This window comes from Scyliorhinus canicula, chromosome 20, assembly GCF_902713615.1.
Source record: "Scyliorhinus canicula chromosome 20, sScyCan1.1, whole genome shotgun sequence".
In the NCBI taxonomy this organism is placed as follows: Eukaryota; Metazoa; Chordata; class Chondrichthyes; order Carcharhiniformes; family Scyliorhinidae; genus Scyliorhinus; species Scyliorhinus canicula.
In genome coordinates this window covers 64,958,853-64,976,615 of record NC_052165.1, presented here as the reverse complement: position 1 = coordinate 64,976,615, position 17,763 = coordinate 64,958,853, and the positions used below count along the sequence as shown (strand labels likewise).

Here is a 17,763-nt window from a genome sequence, read left to right as displayed (position 1 = left end):
GGGGAAGATTTACTAGAACTACGGGGTGCCTTGTGCTAATGTTCCCTAGCTGGATCGCTACGGGTGCTGTGATATGTCCCTGCTGCGAGTGTCCGGTGAACCCGCTAAGTGTGATGGTGGAGGTGGTCGGCCACGTGTCTGAGTGTGCCGTGGTTGTGGAGTTAATGGTGGTGCGGGATCCTCCTGTGTCCCACAGTAACTCTATGGGCTTCCCTTTGACTTTTGCTGTGACTACGGGCCTCCCTGATGAGTCCCATAGTGTGTCACAGACCCAAGTGGGGGAGCCCGAACACCGTCAGTTCGTCTCGTCCACATTGGTGGGTCCCGACTGTACTGCTACATTGTGGATGGGTTTTGCCTTACTGCGGTTCAGAGTGCCTGTCTGCTGGCCTCTCTGAGATCGCTGGGGTGCATTACACTCTTTTGCCCAATGCCCTAACTGTCCACAGTTATAGCATTCCTGTCCTTTCTGTTGTGGGCTGCTCTTGCCTTCATTTACCCATGCGGGCTTCTGGTGCTCTCTGACTGCTTGGATATCTGCAGCAGCCTGAGCCTCTTCTGGGGATCTAACTTTCCCTTAAGCGATTGCTCCCAAGCGCGGGACAATCTTTTCAGGACCCATTTTTCGTTATGGGCCTCTTCTGAGGGGTCGTAACTATTGCAAGCGCTCTGTCCTGCTTCTGTTGCGTGTGAGATAATTGTGCGCGTCCACTTAACCATGTTTTCGCGGGTTAAATGCGCTCTATCTAACTGTCCGAAAACTGCGCTGAAATGAATCCACAGCCTTCCTGCGAATGCTGTGGGGTGTTCGGATCTCTTCTGCCTGCACTTATTCAATCCTTCTACGGGGTCACCTCTATTGTACCCGATGGCATCTAAAATGGCGGTGTGCATCTCCTCTAGGCTGCCTCCTGCCACGTTCTGTGGGTCGGGGAGGGCTGCTACTACACTCTGGTCTAAACTCAGCACGGTGAGCTTAACCTGCTCTCTCTCATCCAGGCCGTACATGGTAGCCTGCTGTTTCACTTTAGCGAAAAACTGGTGGGGGTCTGCGGTGGGGAGGAACGGAGTGATCTTTTCACAAGCGTCCCTTAGCTGGGTTACTGTTAAAGGGGTGGTGTAAGTTATGTCTGGGGCGCCTTCGGATTCGGCTTTTCTCTGCGTGGTTACGGGATTCATGGGTGCGGTTATGGTCTGAGCTGTGGGGGGTTGGGGTGCCTGTCGTTTCTGCTGAGCTGCGGGCGCACATGTTCCCTGAACATAACGCTGCGCTGTCTCGCTTAATTCCTGCCAATCTGGGGCGTTTTCTCCATCTAACTGTGCTTCAAAGGTGCTTTGGAAGCCATTCTGCACCGAAAGCAGAGATTGCAGTTCCGCAATCTGTTTCCTGCATTTCGCGTGGTCAACTGTGCTTTGTCTTTGTTCGGTCGTTGCAGCATGGAGTGCTCTCAAAGCTACTTTGAGATCAGAACATTGCCTCTGCAATGCCTCCACCTGCTTCTCCGATTCCTGTCTTATCAGAACGGCACGTTGCACGTCCTGATAGGCTTTCTCATACTGGGTCTGGGAACTGTTCAGATGAGCTAGACAAGACTGGTGAGCCCTCTTGGCATCATCCACCTCTCTATCCTTCTCTGCCAACTTCCCTTTTAATTCCAGGTTTTCTTTCTCGATGTCCCTGACATCGACCTTACTCATCCTATTCCTCTCTTCTAAATCTGTCCGGAGCGTCCTGATGACCTCCTCTGCGCCTCGCAACTGTGCCAAGCAGGACACAATCGCCATCGGCTTGCGTGCTTTACCTAAATTCTTTTTGTGTATTTGAGAGAGGTTCTCCCACCAAGTATGACCTATACTCCCGGGACCTGTCTCCTCATTTGCACAAAACTCTTTCCAAAGGGGCCATCCCTTTCCCTGCAGATATTTGCAGAGTTCCAGCTCCCACGTGGGACACTGCCCTACTCTGCTACTGCTGCTGGTCGCTGCGACCACAAACTTTGCTGGATCCATCAGACGTTCCATTGCCTGCATGGCCATTTCCTCTGACTCTCTTTTTATAATTTGGAACAGGGGGTTGCTGGGGTGGTGTTTCGAAAAAAGGGTACGGCTCACGCTATTTTCCGTTAACAAAACTACCGAAAGTTTGTCGCAACAAAAAGCTTTCAGTTTTACCTTACAGCCCTGTTAGTACGCATGCACTAAACACACTTCCGAATTACGCTTATTATTTTGAACACCTTGAATACTTGTGATCTCTTTCTTTCTCTGCAATTTGGAGTTCCAATTCAAATTTCAGGGTCCTGGACACTGTGGTGTTTCCACTTACAACAGGGTCCCGGCGGATGTCGCCACTAAATGTTGCACGTTTTACTTTGGGCGTAAAACGCGTTTATTGGAGTGTATTAACACGCCTCCGAGTTCGACGTGTGCTTAACACTACTAGGCTCTGTTCTATGTAATTATTTAGCTCTGGAGTCGCCAGTTGCCGTATAGGCAACGTCACAAGTATTCCAAGGTCAAGTTCAAAGTAATAAAGACGATACACCGATTAGTAAAGTTCAAACGATCAATATTTATTATACACTTATAATAAATACTCATGCACACACTAAGAGACTAAGCTATAACTAAACTTAAGTGAACAGAATACTTATCTAACAGGAACAGGCAAGGTCAGAGAACGAGGCCTTCGTCCTGGTTTTGTCTGCAGCCTTCAGCAAGCGTTCTGGTACTTGAGAGTCTAGTGGGCTTGGATCGCGTAGCGAGCGTTGAACTTACGGTTTCGGCGGCTGGTGCTCAACGGCTGGAGTCAGGATGCAAGATGTCAGTCAGAGCCGGAGCACGGGTTTAACAGACCGGGGCTCTGTGGGGGATTTGCTTTTATACCCCTCTCTAATGTCCTTGCCCCCTTCTAGGCGGGCTCTACCTTTCGGTACCGATTGGAACGTTTCCAAACGGCTACCTTCGAAATCCTCCAATGCGGGGCTTTCCTCGATGTTGGGGGGTGGTTTCGATATTTGTTACTCTGGTGCCATCCTGTCTACTCCACCAATTAACTGCTACATTGAGATGGAAATGTTGCCATTGTGTGTGTCTGGATCTGGGCCGCCTCATCAGGATGTTAAGCGCTTTGCCATTAACACCTTTGGCCTGGAGATCTGCACCTGGCCAGAAAACTGGTTTGCTGCTTGCAAAATGCTAATTAGTTGAGAGCAGGCTGTCTGTTCTTACTAAACAGGCTTTCCCTGCTGCCTTCCATTTTAGTTTGGCTCAGTGTCCATTTTGCGTGGCCAGCATGGCTACACCCCCCACCCGGAGCCAGGACCCCCCTTCCCCCCACCAGGATGGCCCCTGCAGCCAGAACGCCGGGGTCCCGCCGGGTAGGACCACACGCGAACAACGGCAGCGGGTCTCGGCCGAACTAGGCGGACATTCAGCCCTTCGAGCATGGAGAATCGCAGGGGAGGGCTGAGTTGAGCGGCCCCCGACCAGCGCCGCGGCGACTGCACCAACGCCAATGCCACCGATTCTCCGATCGCCAGAGAATCAGCGGTCCGGCGTCGGAGCGGCATCGCGGGATTCACGCCCAACCGCTGATTTTCCGATCCACCGCAGGATCAGAGAATCCCGCCCCAGACCTTTAGAAGTATTAGGGATTATCTGCACTGCTGTATATGCACACATAAATTCCACCACTGCATAGGGACAGCAACACACCAAACATTAGCAGTCACAAGTGCATTAGTGCTCCATGTGCCCCATGTACCCATTCATGTGCCAGGCTCTGCCCATCAAATCAGCCTAAAACAGATACACCCCTTACACTGAGCTCTCAGAACAGCCTGGACAGACAAGACTATTGTTATTGTATATTGCTCAGATGTTTTTATGACTCGATAATATGAGAAAGAATTGAATGTTTTAAATAGGGTAACCCTATTTGCATCACCCACAGGAGCCATTGTCACCTGCAAATATAATAAAGATGTGGACGGTTTCAGATGTCAAGATGTTTCAACTTCAATAATACATAGACCTTTCAAATAAAGTGCACTCTTTGTATTAAGATGTCAACTGTGTCTCCATGGTAACTTTCCTCTGAATCAGACCGAGTCAGATTTCACTCCAGAGACTGAAGCACATAATCCAGGATGTCATTCCAGTGCAGTACTGAACGAGTGCTGCTGCACTGTCAGAGGTACCAACTTTCAGATGTGACACTAAATAGGGGCCCTCTCTGCCTTCTCTGGTGGACAGGCTATTCTCCATGATGTCCTGGCTAATATGTATCCCTCTAAACATCACCACCAAACATTTACCTCATTATTGTGGTTTGTGTATATTTCCATATACATTAGATAAAGACTTGGTTGGTAATGTTGCACACACATCTATCAACATCCTGGTGGTTACCATTAACTGAAAACCGATCTGGACCAGACATATAAATACTCTGGCTACAAGAGCAGTTCACAGGCATTAAATCCTGCAGCAAGTAACTCACCTCCTGACTCCCCAACGCCTGCCCACCATCTACAAGGCACAAGTCAGGAATGTGATGGAATACACTTCACTTGCCCGGATGAGTGCAGCTCCAACAACATTCAAGAGGTTTGACACCATCCAGGACAAAACAGCCCGCTTGATTGTCACCGCATCCACAAGCATTCGCTCCCTCCACCTATACCGACAAAGTTGATTGGAAGTATATTTGTCGTCATTTGTCGTGATTGTCCCTTTAAGGGCAACAAGCAGAAGAAGGTCACCTGGCTTAGGTGTATTAAACTTTGATGTATTAAAGCTATTGCTTAATGATGGTGAGAATATGGATTCCAGTTGCAACAATTGTAAAATTTGCAGCACTTGCCCATCATGTGTACTAATAATTCAGGCATCCAACAGACTTCATGACAAGGCATGTGATAACCTTTATGAACTTTATAAAGTCATCTGCACACTATTAGTTACTCAAGTCCAATGTGAGAGGGCATTTTCAAAGCTAAAGATCATAAAGACAAGGTTAAGAAATTCGCTGTCTGAGGAGAATTTGGAATCATACATGTTGCTATCCATTGAAAAGGAATTGTTAGATGAATTGGATGCAGAAGCAATTATTGGCAGATTCGCACAATCATCTAGCGAACACAAATGATTGCTCTTAATATAGTGGACTGCATGCAATGCTCTATTGTGCTTTTGAACTATCTGTTAATGTGTAAATTGTGCAGTAAACTATTTTAAAATATCAACCAATTACTTAAAATTTAAAAAATAAAATTAAAAATTCAAATATAACATTCTGTATTTGCATTTGGTATCTGCTGCCAGTAATATGCACAGTACATGTACACTGTAATGACTAAGAAATACACATTTTTTTCCACAAAAATTTTAATTGTACCCTTTTTTCCATATGTATTTTTTGAAAATTTTATTTTTCGTTATGAAAATTAAACGATATCACTGTAGTTGCGGGTGGGCCCCCTTTGTCTCCTGGCAACCAATATTTTTAGACCCAGTCCGCCACTGCTGACAGTGCTCCTGCCTGCCCAATACCACTGACAGTGCTCCTGCCTGCTTAATGCCACTGACAGTGCTCCTGCCTACCTCATGCCATTGACAGCGGGAAACATAAAAACTGACTGTAAAAATTTGTATGAATATGGGAAGCGAAAAGGATTAATAAAAATGAATCTGGTCCCTTACAGTCAGAAACGGGAGATTCATAATGGGGAACAAAGAAATGACTGAGGAACTAAATTCATATTTTGCTCCTGTCTTCACAAAGGAAGATATGAATAATGCACCGGAAGTCCTGAGAAACACAAGTTCCAGAGAGGAGCTGAAGGAAATTAGTATTAGTAAAGAAATGGTTTGTGGGGATATTAATGGCATTGAAGGCAGATACATTTCCAGACCTGATAATCTTCATCCCATAGTATTTAAGGAAGTGGCCCTAGAAATGGTAGATCCATTGATGGTCATTTTCCAAAATTCTTTGGACTCCGAATGGTTCCTACAGATTGGAGGGTAGATAATATAACCCCACTATTCAAAATGAGAGGTAGAGAGAAAACAGGAAACTAGATCAGTGAGCCTAACGTCAGTAGGAGGGAAATTGTTGGAGTCCATTATCAAGGATTCCATTGCACAGTATTTGGATAGCAATGGTATAATCAGACAAAGTCAGCATGGATTTACAAAAGGAAAATCATGCTAGACAAATCTACTAGAATTATTTGAAGATGTAACTAGTAGAGGGAGCACCAATGAATGTGGTTTATTTAGACTTTCAGAAGGCCTTTGACAAAGTCTCACATAGCAGATTACTCTGTAAAGTCAAAGCGAATGGGATTGCGGGTAGTGTCCAGAGATGGATAGAAAACTGGTTATCAGACAGGAAGCAATAAGTTAGAATAAATGGGTCTTTTTCCGATTGGCAGGCGATAACTACCGCAGGGATACCGCAGGGATCTGTGCTAGGAACCCAACTGTTCACATTATATATTAATTATTTGGACAAGGGAACTAAATGTACTGTCCCCAGATTTGCAGATGATACAAAGTTGAGTGGAAGGACGAGCTGTGAGGAGGATGCAGAGATGCTTCAGCGGGATTTGGACAGGGTGACTGAGTGGGAACATGCATGGCAGATGCAGTATAATGTGGATAAATGTGAAGTAGCAAAAATAGGGAGGCAGATTATTATTTGAATGGGTATCAATTGAGAGAGGTGGATACTAGGTGGGACCTTGGTGTCCTTGTGCATCAGTCACTGAAAGTAAGAATGCAGGTACAGCAGGCAGTAAAGAAGACAAATGGTATGTTGGCCTTCATAGCGAGAGGATTTGAGCGTAGGAATAGGGATGTTTTAGTACAACTGTAAAGGGCATTGGTGAGGCCACACCTGGAGTAGTGTGTGCAGTTTTGGTGTCCTTATCTGAGGAAGGACATTCTTGCTGTGGAGGAAGTGCAGTGAAGATTTACCAGGCTGATTCCTGGTCATTCCTGATTTCTGGGATGGCGGGACTGTCATATGAAGAGACATTAAATCAGCTAGGATATATCCATTAAGTTTAGAAGAGTGAGGGGGGATCTCATAGAAACTTATAAAATTCTAACAGGATTCAGGCTAGATTCAGAAAGAATGTTCCTGATGGTGGGAGAGTTCAGAACTGGGAGTCATAGATTGAGGATAAGAGGTAAACCTCTTAGGACTGAGGTGAGGAGAAATTTCTTCACCCAGAGACTGGTGAATCTGTGGAATTCACTACCACAGAAAGTACTTTGAAGGCCAAAACATTGTGTAATTTCAAGAAGGAATTAGATATATCTTTTGCGGCTGAAGGAATCAAGGGCAGTACGGTAGCATAATGGTTAGCATATTTGCTTAACAGCTCCAGGGTCCCAGGTTCGATTCCCGACTTGGGTCACTGTCTGTGAAGAGTCTGCACGTTCTCCCTGTGTCTGCGTGGATTTCCTCCGGGTGCTCCGGTTTCCTCCCACAGTCCAAAGATGTGCAGGTTAGGTGGATTGGCCATGATAAATTGCCCTTAGTGTCCAAAAATGGTTAGGTAGGTTACTGGGTTACGGGGATAAAGGGGATAGGGTGGAAGCATGGGGCTTAAGTTGGGTGCTCTTTCCAAGGACCGGTGCAGACTCAATGGGCTAAATGGCCTCCTTCCGCACTGTAGATTCTATGATTCTAAGGGGTATGGAGGAAAATGGGTTCAGAGTATTGATCTTGATGATTAGCCATGATCATGATGAATGGCGGAGCAGGCTTGAAGGGTCGAATGGCCTCCTCCTGCTTCTATTTTCTATGTATGTTTCTACATATGACAGTGCATCTGCCTGCTTAATGTCACTGAGCATCCAGCAGCACCTCTTTCAAATTGATCTTGATATTTTTAAACCTGGTGATAGGGGAGGAAAATCTAATGTTGGGCATTAAAATCACCTGCACCACACTCTCTAAAATATTTCAAGTTGTTTGCACAAATGTCAGTCATACATTGCACATAATACACATTCTTTCTGCAATATTACTTCTTCTATACCAGGTCTAAGATACAGTGGGAGTGAAGAGCAGGCTCCACTTGACACAGTTTGATGTGTATCAAATTAATATACAGCACAACACAAGCCGAGCAAAATGCCTCCATCTGTATGCTTCACAGCACAGTGCTACCACTGCCGATGAACGATAGATGATAAAAAGTTTAATTCTATTTCATGAACAATATGCGGCAGTATTGATCCTTTAACTAATGCAGAGCTGCTTTCTCGAATTGCAATAATGCGGTCACTCAGTTATTACCAGCTGAAGATGCAAGTATTACGTGTATCGATTTTGCTTGTAAACTCATTTCATTCCATAACACTGAACATTACTGGGATTGCTTATTCCAACTATCAGAGCTGATCTAATCCATCGAAAGAAAGTTCTGCTGCTGTGGTTAGAATCCTGATGATTATTCTACTATAAATGAAATTCGCCTTGTCGGTCACTTCACATTTACTCCTTGAGCCTATACTGCTCCCAAAGTATGCGATCCCATAGTGGCAGTAGAATACATTAGAGTTTTCTTATTCTCAATGGTAAAGTACAGATGGAGAGGGAGAGATGGGAAAAGTCAGTGGAATTCTGCGTTCCTGAGACTATGTGTTGACGCCGACGCAAGATTCGTGGAGTTCCACAACAGCAAAACTGGCACCCCACCTGGGCGGATTCAGTGACCGCTGAGAGGCTAATACTGGCACAACCTGGAACGCAATCCATTCCAATGAGAAACAGTGTTGGATTTGCCAGATTCGCGACTGACACTCAGGAGGCCGACAAGCTGCAGCCGCATAGACACATTACACTCCCCCCCCCCCCCCCCCCCCCCCCACCACACTACCCCAGCCAAAAGATGGCAGTGAGTTGAGCGGCACCCTATTTTATGGACACTGAGCTTGAGACCCTGCTGAACACCATGGAGGACAAGTGGGCAACCCTGTGACTGCCAGCCGCTGCCATTCACCATGGCTGAGTGCTGGTGGCAGAGGCTGTAAGCGCCACGAGCAACCCCACGAGGATCGGCCTGCAGTGCCGGACGGAACCACGCAAACTCCTCAGGGCAGCCAGGATAAGTAAGTAAGGGGACCTCTGGATCTCCAGACCCTCGCCGTGGCCGAACAGAGGGCATAGTTGGCAGGCCCAGGTAAAAGGCTGTCGCCGGAGTGGAAATTGACCTCAAGCAAGGGTGAGACCCTGGTGAGTTGTGGTCCCCAGTGACATGTGTGTCAGCCCCCCCCCCCCCCCAACACCACCCTGACCCTCATACCACCCTCACACCAACACCACCCGCACACCATGCCTACATGCACACCAGCCTCTCACCCCAGCTCCACACACGTCACCACCCCTACTCCTGCCCGGCCCATGGTCTAGTCATGCGTATTGTCTTGTGTCTTGCAGGACTTGCTGGTGATGGGGCCCCAGCCACATACAGAGCCCGAGCCCCGGGTGCCGAGCAGTGACTGGACACCAACATAAATAGGAGCCATGAATGCAAGACCCCAGACACCCCGGAGTCTGAAGATGACACAGATATCCTTCGCAACACCCTCCACCATCCCAGAGACACTTACCTCGGTTCGGCACTGGTGCGCACCACACAAATGCTCTGATATATCAGGTGGAGTTAGGAACTCCTGAGAGAATGGGCAGACGGAGGGCGGGCTGTCCCCAAGGATTGCATGAGGGTTTGTCGGCAAGCATCGAGCACCTACAGGTTCAGGTGGACGAATCCAACCACATGTCGGAGCAGAAGGTCACTGCATGGGTAATGTCCATAGCTGGGGCCTTAGGAGAGAGGGTTTCAGCTATGGATCAGCGTCCAAGGCCTGGGGCAATCTATGCTGGTGCTGCCCAAGGCCCAAGACAGGGCTGCCCCCACATACGCAGTCATGTGACAAAGCCAGCAGGACATTGCAGCGGCACTCCTGAGCGTGGCCCAGTCACAGCGGGCCATGGTTGAGAGCGTCTACGACCAGTTTGACTGACGAGGAACAGACACTGAGGGAGGTGGCCAAGTCCAAAAGGGAAATGGCGGATTCACTGGCTAATGTGACACAGAGCCAGAAGTGGTGGCATAGTCACAGCGTGATGTGGCACAGGTGGTCCACTCCCTGTGCTCCATGGCCACGAGAATGAAAACCCAGCTCGAGACGACAGCAGGCCTCCAGGATTGTCAGCGCCAGGTGGTGGGGTTCCTCACGGGATAACTCCGCTTGCACCCCAATCCATGGAGAAGCCCGGGGGCCATGGGACACCCCGAGGGAGGGTGACTTCTGCAGGCGAGGTTCATTGGAAAAAAAAAGAATTGGGTACTCCAAATTTTGAAATAAAAATATAAAAAAATAAAATATTTCATTTTGAGGCAATAAAGGTATTAATCATATAGACCATTTATGATGGATCAATAACAAAAACCACAAGCTTTTGAAACCACTTAACCTTGTGTAAATAAACATTGTGAGATTGAACTCAGAGACCAGAGAGCCTGAGCTGTCGATGAAGCAATAATCTCTCTGGGGCTTAGCTGTTTCAACAAGAGTAATAGTTGCCTGTGCTCTCAGCCAAGCCAAGGTTAAAGTGACGACAGCTATTGTAACAGTTATTGATGGATCTCTCTGCTGACTATCATTGTAAAAATATTTGCCCACAATGCCATTAGCAGACTTCAGATCCTGGTTGAACTTATCTGCCCTGAATCCCAGCATGGTTTTGGAACTGGAATATCTATCGTCGACATGACCTTCTCAGCCTGACAAGAGAAATTTGATGAAAAAAGATGACCCACACTATAGCCTTCATCGATCTCACCAAAGCATTCAATCAAGTTGCAGGATGAAAATTGGCTGCCCACCAAAGCTGCTCAATATGATCTTCTCTTTCCATGACAACATGATGGGGCATCATCAGAACCTTTTGAGAACTGCAGCAGAATCAAATAGAGTTGTGTTCTGGCGTAGTCTTCTCCTTTTTTGCTATCAGATACCATCAGGTCATCTACAGAGTGTCTACTTACATACTAGAATTGGTGGAAATCTTCAATGTTGCTCGCCTTAGATCCAAGACAAATGTGTGCCAAGTCCTCATCACAGAGTTGATATGTTCTGCCGATATCATACGAACATTACAGCCTGAGGAACACCTATGGTGGCAAATGGACAGCCTCTCTCATGTCTATAAATAGTTTAGTTTTACCATCAGGATCAGGGAGCCAAGTGCCATGGTGCAGAAAGTTGCCACATTACTATCTATCAGCATTGACAATGTAACACAGGAGGTTAATCAGCTTCACATGTCTAAACTCCACAATCTGCCGCTTGATGTAGAAATCAAGACGCGCATCGTAAAAGCTGTAGCTGTTATGTCCGAGCTGAGTAAGAGAGTGTGGAACAACAACAACCAGATTGAGAACATCAAACCTCGAGTCAACCAAGCCTGCATCGTCAGTACATTCCTCTTCAGTGGTAAGATCTGGATAACATAAGCTCGGCAGGAGGAAAGGCTGAATAGTTTCTACTTGTACTGTCTGAGATGTTCCCTCAGCACATTTAGGCAGGACCATGTAATCAGCTGAGAGTTCCCAAAGCGTACGACTGCCATCAACATACACTTGTTACTCAGGCAATGATGTCTGCACTGGCTTGGTTATGGTACATTAGATGAATGGCAGCAATACACCTAAAGGCCTTCTGTCCAATGAATTGACTGCTAGGTCATGATCTCCTGGGTATCCATATCTCTGTTACAAGGTGACATACAAGCGGGATATGAAGGTGGTGGATATTGACGTTGACAACTTGGAGACAGTTGCTGATGTGCATGATTTCTGGAGTCTGACTGGAAGGGCATTGGAAGAGACGAGCAGTGCATGCGCACTGGGCCGTACGCCTTCTAACGCCACTGCCTTCATCTGCTGCAAGTACTCCAGAGCCACACCAGGCAATGTTTAACACAGAGGTGACCAATACAGTACAACTATTTTTTTTAAAGACACACGGCTTCCACTGGTACTGGATGCTCTTCCCACCAAATATTCCCCAGGGTCTGATATAATAAAGGTGAGTTGCACAATTCAGTGACCGTTGCCCCCGACACAGTTCTGGGCACTTACTCTAAATCACCCAACTCGCCCCACCCAGCACGATCTGGATCTCGCTCTTGCTGGGCAAGATTCAGATCTGAATATTTAAATAAGCGTTATGGCTCACTTAAATATCTGGATGCCGGATTCACTCAGCGCCCGGGACTCACCAGCCGTGGCTGGGAGACGCCAGGGTATTGGTCCACACAAGCGTGGACCAGTCATAACAGCACCTCGGGAATCTCCCTGACCATTGGAGACACCTGGGTGGTCGGGCACAGGACAAGGTGGCAACCTGGCACTCCCCCTGGCACACGGGCAGCTTGCAGCAGGAAATCCCTCTAAGTGCAACCTTTAGCGAGGAGAAACTCCCTGTTGGCTAGCAGGATGTTTCTCTGGAAAGAGACAACCCCCACACGTGCCGTTAGCAGACTTCAACTTGTGTCCGCTGAATCACCCCAGATGTACAGGAGCACACCAGAATGACAGGGAGTGGGATAGCTTGATCTTGGTTTCGGACAAAGCTCGGCACAACATCGAGGGCCGAAGGGCCTGTTCTGTGCTCTACTGCGCTATGTTCTATGTAGAGTAACGTTTTCTCTGCACTTTTTCAATGCAACTTAAGGATGATCTCAGAAGAATATCCCACGTACAGTCAATACGACATCCCTTTACAGCCATTCATTCAGCTTATCCAAACGTGCCAATTGATGGTGAATTAAAAGCAACTTTATAGATTCTTTGGATTGTCCTTTATATTAAACATTTGGCTTCGTACATTGATGATTTCAATAAAATTTGCATAATTGAAAACAAAATAATTCTAAGTTCCCATGCGCTGAAACAAAATCGGAAAATGCTGGATATGTTCAGCAGGTCAGGTAGCATTTGTGGAGAGAAAAACAGAGTTAAGAACTCAGGTCTGTGGTCTTTCATTAAGTGCTGGGCTGGTATTTTAGGCAAACTCAAAATGTTTTCATAGAATCCTACAGGATAGAGGCAACATGCTGGCTCTTTGGAAAACTATCCAATTAGTCCAATTCCCCTGTTCTTTCCTCATAGCCCTGCTCTTATTCCCCCTTCAAGTATTTATAATTTCCCTTTCGAAAGTCCCAGTTGAATCTGCTTCTACCGCCCTTTCAGGCAATGCATGCTACAATCCAGAAAGATAGCTGATGAAGGATAGAACTGGAGCCAATCTTTACACACTTTTTTATTGAGTTCCAAAGCTACATGTCTACAGGAATAGTGCCAGAAGACTGGAGGATAGCAAATGTTGCCCCTTGTTCAAGAAGGGGAGTAGAGATAACCCCGGTAACTATAGACCAGTGAGCCTTACTTCTGTTGTGGGAAAAGTCTTGGAAAGGTTTATCAGAGATAGGATGTATAATCATCTGGAAAGGAATAATTTGATTAGAGATAGTCAACATGGTTTTGTGAAGGGTAGGTCGTGCCTCACAAACCTCATTGAGTTCTTGGAGAAGGTGACCAAACAGGTGGATGAGGGTAAAGCAGTTGATGTGGTGTATATGGATTTCAGTAAAGTGTTTGATAAGGTTCCCCACGGTAGGCTATTGCAGAAAATACAGAGGCATGGGATTCAGGGTGATTTAGCAGTTTGGATCAGAAATTGGCTAGCTGATAGAAGACAAAGGGTGGTGGTTGATGGGAAATGTTCTGACTGGTGTCCAGTTACTAGTGGTGTACCACAAGGATCTGTTTTGGGGCTGCTGTTGTTTGTCATTTTTATAAATGACCTGGAGGAGGGCGTAGAAGGATGGGCGAGTGAATTTGCAGATGACACTAAAGTCGGTGGAGTTGTGGACAGTGCAGAAGGATGTTACAAGTTCCAGAGGGACATAGATAAGCTGCAGAGCTGGGCTGACAGGTGGCAAATGGAGTTTAATGCAGAAAAGTGTGAGGTGATTCATTTTGGAAGGAATAACAGGAAGACAGAGTACTGGGCTAATGGTAAGATTCTTGGTAGTGTGGACGAGCACAGAGATCTCGGTGTCCATGTCCATAGATCCCTGAAAGTTGCCTCCCAGGTTGAGAGGGTTGTTAAGAAGGCATACGGTGTGTTAGCTTTTATTGGTAGAGGAATTGAGTTTCGGAGCCATGAGGTCATGTTGCAGTTGTACAAAACTCTGGTGCGGCCGCATTTGGAGTATTTTGTGCAGTTCTGGTCGCCACATTATAGGAAGGATGTGGAAGCATTGGAAAGGGTACAGAGGAGATTTACAAGAATGTCGCCTGGTATGAAGGGAAGATCTTATGAGGAAAGGCTGAGGGACTTGAGGCTGTTTTCGTTAGAGAGAAGAGGGTTAAGAGGTGACTTAATTGAGGCATACAAGATGATCAGAGGATTAGATAGGGTGGACATTGAGAGCCTTTTTCCTCGGATGGTGATGTCCAGTACGAGGGGACATAGCTTTAAATTGAGGGGAGATATGTATAGGCCAGATGTCCGAGGTAGATTCTTTACTCAGAGAATAGTAAGGGCATGGAATGCCCTGCCTGCAACAGTAGTGGACTCGCCAACACTAAACGCATTCAAATGGTCATTGGATAGGCATATGGACGATAAGGGAATAGTGTAGAGTGAGTTTAGAGGGGTTTCACAGGTCGGCGCAACATCGAGGGCCGAAGGGCCTGTACTGCGCTGTAATGTTCTATGTTCTATAGATATTACAAGCATACGCCTCCTAAGCCCAAAAACACAGTTTTGGTCTGTCTCTATTTTATCTCAATACAAAATACAAGTTTATTGGAATCTGCTGCTCAGTTCTGCCCTTTTCATCTGGAGCCGAGTTAGGAATGGTCAGGCTATCTCCTGTGGTGCTGCTGAGAAAAAATTGTGGTGGAAATCCAGCATTTGGCCAGTCAAATCGGGCTTTAAATTCTGCATATTTGACAAAAAGACCATGGGTTGGATTCTCTGATTTCCAGACTAAATGCTGACGCGGGCGAGGGAACAGTGCTGTTTTAAGCCAGGAAAAATGACGCAACAGCTGCACCGATTCCAGGACCGTTAGGGGGCTGGCAGCCGTGCCAGGTAAAGCTCCTGGCTCCAACGCCAAAAACGACTGGAGAAAGGCCAGGTCCGTGGCCGCGCATGCGCACGGCGGTGGCCTGTGGCAGCCGTGCCATGCAACATGGCGGCAGTCGTGTGCGGACACAGCCTGCCAAATAATGACCCCCAGTAACCCCCCTCACCACCCCCGGACCACCCTATCACTAGTGCCCCCCCAGCCCTCGCCGAAGCCCCCCCCTCCTCGGCCAGCGGACCGGCTGCCCCCGATTGTGGCGGTGCTGGACACAGTCTGCAGGTGTCACCCGGGGTCAACGGAAAAAAATAGCATAAGTGTTCTGTGCCATCGGGAACTCGGCCCTATCGGGGAGCGGCATCCAACAACGTGCCAACACCTTTCAATGGCGTGCGGCCCGCAATATGGTGATGCCATTTTGGAGGGGAAGGAGACTCGTAAACCAGTGTCAACCCAGCACTGCCCCCGATTCGGGCAACGGAAGGGATTCTCTGCCCGATTGTCAGGAGCTGGGTAATGGAGAATCCCGCCCATGTTTCGCAGCAGCAGCATCAAATCCATCTGCCTGCATACACTCTGTATATCTGCTACAGTAAACCCTGTGGTCTCAGCCGCCAGTTCCTCCAATGTTCCTCCATCATCCAGTTGGAGTTTTGGATGTATGTAAAGCCTCTCCTGTTAATGTTCACCACCTGCATACAATTAAACACAATTAACATACAATTGATAGAGCATTACAGATTTCAAAACTCAGTGCATTCAAAATTTCTCTTCCTGGACCCCCCACTGGCCTAGTTCTTTTGCCAATTATCTTAGGTGTGTGCCAAATTGGCAGGAATCATATTGTCGATGTGACTCTCAGGTGCATCCAAAGGAGAGTTTTAACACAAAGAAGCTTCAGCCTCATGCAACTATCCAAAAAGAGACAGAACCTGATGTTTCTTTAAAATCTTTAATTTAAAACAAATAAATTTAGGGTACCCAATTATATAAATACAGTTTTCCAATTAAGGGGCAATTTAACGTGGCAAATTCACCTATCCTGCATACCTTTGGGTTGTGGGGGTGAAACCCACGCAGACAAGGGGAGAAAGTAAAAACTCCACACGGACGTTGACCCGGAGCCGGGATCAAACCTGGGGCCTCAGCACCATAGGCAACAGTGCTAACCACTGCACCACCATGCTGCCAACAGGAACTAATGTTAATTGGCTAGGTTGAGTAATGCTGTTGGTCACTGAGGCTTGGCATACATCTATTACACATCGTTTAGGAGTGTATGGTGTGAAGTCCTTGTGATATTAAGGGACTAGACAGTGGATATGTACAAGTCCGTTTGAGATCTAACGGGCGCGATTCTCCGGACTCACGACGGTTCGGAGAATAGCGGGCGTCGGAAATTTTTACGGCGACGCTGTTCCGACGCCCTCCCGCTATTCTCCAAACCCCGCAAATTGTCGGAGTCGCGTTTCCCGACAGACGCCTCCTTCCCGCCCCTGACACGACCAGAATCGCCACTGAGAGCCCCCCCGCTATTCACCGGCCCGGATGGGCCGAAGTCCCGACGTCATGGCGCCCTGTTTGGACGTCGTGAAACACACCTGCTTTTTAAATTCGTCAACCAGTCGGCCTGGCTGACGACTGCTTGGAGGAGGTCAGGGCACCACTCTGCGCACCGCTCAGCGCACCGTTCAGCGCACTGCTCGAGTCTGGCCACAACGGGGAAGGCATCCCTGGGAACGGGAGGGGGTCCAGAACGGGGGGCAGTGGGGGGGAGACGGGGGGGGGCAGTGGGGGCGACGGGGGAGGCAGTGGGGGCGACGGGGGAGGCAGTGGGGGAGACGGAGGGGGCAGTGGGGGAGACGGAGGGGGCAGTGGGGGAGACGGAGGGGGCAGTGGGGGGGAGACGGGGGAGGCAGTGGGGGAGACGGAGGGGGCAGTGGGGGAGACGGAGGGGGCAGTGGGGGAGACGGAGGGGGCAGTGGGGGGGAGACGGGGGAGGCAGTGGGGGGGGAGACGGGGGAGGCAATGGGGGAGACGGGGGAGGCAGTGGGGGAGACGGAGGGGGCAGTGGGGGAGACGGAGGGGGCAGTGGGGGGGAGACGGGGGAGGCAGTGGGGGAGACGGGGGAGGCAGTGGGGGAGACGGAGGGGGCAGTGGGGGAGACGGAGGGGGCAGTGGGGGGGAGACGGGGGAGGCAGTGGGGGAGACGGGGGAGGCAGTGGGGGAGACGGAGGGGGCAGTGGGGGAGACGGAGGGGGCAGTGGGGGGGAGACGGGGGAGGCAGTGGGGGAAACGGGGGAGGCAGTGGGGAGACGGAGGGGGCAGTGGGGGAGACGGAGGGGGCAGTGGGGGGCGACGGATGGGGCAGTGGGGGGGAGACGGGGAGGCAGTGGGGGAGACGGGGAGGCAGTGGGGGAGAAGGAGGGGGCAGTGGGGGAGATGGAGGGGGCAGTGGGGGGGAGACGGGGGAGGCAGTGGGGGAGACGGGGGAGGCAGTGGGGGAGACGGGGGGGGCAGTGGGGAGACGGAGGGGGCAGTGGGGGCGACGGAGGGGCAGTGGGGGGCGACGG

General features: G+C 48.7%; 1 long non-coding RNA gene across 1 annotated transcript in view; it reads right to left on the bottom strand.

The window, feature by feature from the left end:
• Positions 1-17,763, bottom strand: part of LOC119954835 — a 111,263-nt gene that overhangs the window by 38,956 nt on the left and 54,544 nt on the right. The gene's annotated exons all lie outside the window — the stretch shown is intronic.